This window comes from Saccopteryx bilineata, chromosome 5 (genome assembly GCF_036850765.1).
Source record: "Saccopteryx bilineata isolate mSacBil1 chromosome 5, mSacBil1_pri_phased_curated, whole genome shotgun sequence".
Taxonomy (NCBI): domain Eukaryota; kingdom Metazoa; phylum Chordata; class Mammalia; order Chiroptera; family Emballonuridae; genus Saccopteryx; species Saccopteryx bilineata.
Window position 1 is genome coordinate 20812932 of NC_089494.1, and position 4764 is coordinate 20817695.

Consider the following 4764-nt stretch of genomic DNA (forward strand, 5'->3'; position numbering starts at 1 on the left):
CTTCTTCTGATGTCCATAGAATTAAGGAGCCCCAGGGGGTCCTTGCTAGCCAGCTGTCCTTGATACTCTCAGTTTTCCTCTCTCCCAGGGCAACCCTGTCATCTCTGGTTGAAGGATGGAATGCATTTCTCCCATATAAACAGAGTTATAAATGTTGGTTAAGCATAGTTAATATGGTATCATTTGTAATATATATTTCAAATACATTAACTTTAAAGAGCCTTTTGTGGGCAGTTTTGAGGATTTAACCATAATTTATAATACAGTGTCTATGGGAAAATGTGTGCTGAGAAACCGAACACTCCAACCAACAGACAAAGTCTTGGAACATAAACCTGGGTTGTATGAGCCCAACTGAGTGCTAAATTGTGCAGTAGAAGTTGGAAGGGCTGAGACTTTTCAGGGAAAGATTTCCATAGGAGCATTCTGGGTCTGGGGAAGGCATGCGTAGCATGATGCCCCCAATCCATCGGCCTCTTGGTGGTGTCAATAACTGACTTGTGTTCTCCACACTTTATCTCATGGTGACCTGGGTCTCATGTCTCAGGGCCATTGACCTGGTGCTGACTCTCTGGTACTCTTTCCCTCCTGCATTACCCTACTTATGTCCTTCTTAAAAGTATGTTCTCGCTCGCAAATGAGAGGAGGGATAGATTTTGATCAAGAATAACCTTTCTATTTGTTTAAAATATTTTAAGCACGAAAGTATAAGAAAATATGAGACATGTTCTATATGAAGAAGAGAAGGAAGAGCCACTCCCTCTCTACCCAATTCCCCTCAGTAGAGGAATTCACTACTTGGTATATTCAAGGATTACTTTTATAAAACGAATTTCTGAATATGAAACTAAATTACATCTCCCTATCAGAATCAGGCTGTTTTGGTGGGAAAAGTGTCTGTAATGGTTCAAGCCCTTTTCTGTTCCAACCCAGAGGTTTATTATAGTTTAAATGGGGGTCGATGTGGCCATCGCCAGGAGGGAGGTACAATTTCTAGATGAGTAGGATAAGAATAGCTTGAAAAGTTCTACATCTTCTCTAATGCAGGTATCTGCTCCTGGTTTGAAAATCATTGCTCCCTATTTCAAAGCATAAAATGAACCACTCTATGGTTTACAACATTCATTTGTAACTGGTGACTTATTTTTAAATATCACACCACTTTATGTTAGAACTTCATGATAGAATGTTTTCATTTGCTGTGTTTTACTATTGTTTTATACATTTTTCTTCTACATATGTTGTAAAACTCACAATACAGTTTTTTTTACTTTAGTCATTTATCTTTCTGTGAAACTATAAAAATTAAAAAATATTTACCATTTCCAACAGTCTTTATTCTTCTTTCATTGATCTAAGCTTTCATTTGAAGTTGAGGGAGGTGCCTGAATATAGCCTCGGTGAGTCTCATGCATAGCAAGGTGTTTGCAGAGAAGCAATCAGGAGTTTCATACCCGTAGGTGGGAGCTGGCACAGAGGTGCTAAGGGAAGGGTGGACAGGATGAGGCCTGGACTCCAGACTGGAAAACCCTGGACCACGGGGACATTAAGATGGTCTGTTATGGCAGTGACCTTGACTTCAATACTGGCTGCCTTTCTGTTGTACAGCAGAGAGTTTATCTAGATTTTGTCCTTGGTTCCTGGGTCTAAGAGTATAGAACCTCTATACTCTTAGAATTTCCAAAATGATAGGTGTATCTTTATTATTCATGGTAATTGTTGATAGTTTTTGTTAATGAGTTGACTCATGGTGGGCCCCTAGATAGCCTGCACTATTGACATGACTCAGGATGGGGACAAGCCATGCCAGAAAAACCAACCACATGATTAGAGGTTTGGGGCTTTGAGTCACATTATATCATTCTAACCTTCCGACCTCTGGGGAGAGAAAAATGGCTGCTATATATTGAGTTCAATCATGTGGCCAGTGATTCAATCAATGATGCATATATAAGAGAATCCCAATAAAAACTGTGGATACAGAAGCTTGGTGCAATATCCTGGCTGGTGATTACATTGACTTCCCAGGAGGATGACACACTCTGATTCTATATGGAAAGGGCACAGACGTTCTGCATTTGGGACCCTCTAAGATCTCACCTCATATGTCTCATCACTTGGCTTGTCCTGAATTGTATCCTTTATATAAAACTTTGATTGTAAGTATAGTAGTTTCCTGAGTTCATGTAAGAATGTAAGTCATTCTAGCAGATTATCAAACTGAGTGGAGGTTTTCAGAACCCCTGAGATTATAGCCAATTTGTTAGACATGCAGTGGCTAGGGCTCCCTGGACTTGTGGCTGGCATCTTAAGTGAGGGTAGCCTTTTTTTTTTTAATCTCTGAGTTTTTATTGGCCTCTAGCCCCCTAAGCGATGCACCACTTCTGCTGCCTTAATGCCTCAGAACTTTAGTGTCATTGACCTTAGTCACACTTTGTCACCCACAATCCTGTGGATAGTGGTCCCTTGGATGGATTGCATGGAGTTGCTGTTGTCCAGGATTGTCACAATAATTGAAGTCCTCCTCCCTTCTTCCAGCAAGTGGTTGTAGGTGATTTCAGCCTCCAGCTTGACCTTGATGTTCAACAGGATCTCGTATTCATGGGCCTGGCACGGCTCCTCTGCCTGGTCTGTGTCAGCTCTGACTCTAGGTGCAGTGGGACCTCACTGGCTGTTCCAGCTACATGGCATAGTGTGTCTCCACCTCCCTCAGGCTGTTCTCCAAGCTGATCTTCATGTTCCTCATTGAGTCCAGGTCGATCTCCAGGACTGGCTGTACAGCTCAGCTCCATGAGTGTCATCTCAGCAGGTCTTATCTCAGAGGTCTGTGGGGTGACCATTGTGGCGCTTTCCTCAGTCTGCTGGGTCCAGTACTTGTCCAGCTCTTCTTGGTTCTTCAGAGCCAGTTTGCCATATTGGTCTCAGATGTCTTCCATGATCTTTCTGAGGTCCTAAGGTTTGGTGGCTTCTAATTCCATGGTCAACCCAGAGTTGGTGATCTGCTTTTATAGATCTGGTTTTACTTCCTCCTCTGGTTTTTCTTCATGAAGAGCAGCTTTCCTTGAGGGCCTTGATCCCTGTCTCCAGCTGCAGCCAAGTGATATTGGTGTCATCAGTGACCTTTGGGAGTCATTGATGTCATTCTCCACAGACTGTCACATGACCAGTTCTGCCTCATACTTGAATCTAAAATCATCAGCAGCAAGATGGAGAATGCTGTAGAATGCTGCAGGCATTGTCCACAGAACTTGCAAAGATCTGAACCCTCAGGTCCTTGATGGTCTTGAAATAATGCCCCCAGTCTCTGACCTGGGATCCCTTCTTCCCCAGGTGTTCCTGGATTTTGCTCTCCAGTCTGCGATTATCAGCCTTTAAGTTCCTTACTGTCTCCAGGTAGGAGGCCGGGTGGTCATCCTGGCTTTGCATAGTTTTCTTCTTGCTCTGTATGTCCCCTCTGCCCACTAAACTTCCAGCCATCCCTGCGGCCAGACCTTTAGATCCCCAACCACCTTGCACACTGGTGGTAGGACGTGGAGATCTGGGAGCCTGGGCCTCTGGTGCCTACACAGACGCTGGTCATGTTGCTGGCTGCCCAGGCCAGTAGCTGGAAGTCTGCGTGGAACCCAGGGTCCGGTATTTGGGGGAGAAGCTGGAGGAGGTGCTCAAGCTCATGTTGTTCAGGGAAGAAAGTGAGAGACAGCGAATCAGGTTCAAGTCACCTGAAGTAACGGTAGTCTTGGTGGAAACTATGTCCTTAAATCTGTAGAATCTGACATTAAGTTTGTTGGTGACCATCAGAATTGAACTGCAGTATAGAAACGCCTTACAACTAAAAGCACTTGTAAGATCAGCCACACTATAAGATGCAATGCAATGCTCAGTAAACAGGACCAGATCAGACCAGTTATCTTCTATGAAATGATCAATAGCGTTCCCAGGTGATTCAGTGGAAAGCCTGTGACCAGAGAGCCCCTTACCACCCTCGTGTCCAGATGCAGTATTAAGAAGACAAAAGGGGAAAGAGGACTGGTGAGAAGGGAGAAACAGCCAAGAGTGTGTTCAAACTTTGAATGGATTGCAAATATATTTGCTTTGGATTGGAAGAGACTGAGGCTTTAAAAAATAATTTAAAATTTTTATTAATAAATTTGTTCTATTAAATCAGCAAGACTAGGGCCTTGAGAGCAGTAGGAGATCACTAGAGAAGTTTCAAAAAGCTATCTTTTCTCCACCTGCTCCAACTCCCTCCAGCCCCATATATTTACATTGTAGTGAGCATATATTTAATATATATAGCTTATTTGGATCTCCCCTTCACCTTATCCTGGTGTTTCTTTTTTGGTTCAGAAATACCTTGCCATATTGACAGACTCACACTTTCCTTTCCAGTTGTCAAATTATATATCAGGTAGGCCGCAAAGGAATCAGTTAGTTTCCATAAAGCAGTTGGATTATATTTCAGTGATTCACCACTTTCCATGGGCGTTGGTCCGGGTTATGTTTTTGGCCTCTGGTCCAGTGCTTGGCTACTGTGGAACTATCTGTGGCTTACAAGATTCACTTAATCACTTACTGGTTATATTAAATGCTGGGAATGAAATAATACTCCAGTGGAGGTTTCTATTTGTTTGTTTGTGTGTTCTATTTTTTTCTGGTTGAGTTTCAAATCTAGTAGGAAAACAGATAGATAAACAATTCTGATAGGATTTTAAAATTGCCAGAATAAGGTAGTGCTATGAGAAGGAAGTCCCGGATTGAATCATC

General features: G+C 42.8%; 1 pseudogene; it reads right to left on the bottom strand.

The window, feature by feature from the left end:
- Positions 1 to 2392: 2392 nt before the first annotated feature.
- Positions 2393 to 3672, bottom strand: LOC136306727 (keratin, type I cytoskeletal 18 pseudogene; annotated as a pseudogene).
- Positions 3673 to 4764: the final 1092 nt, after the last annotated feature.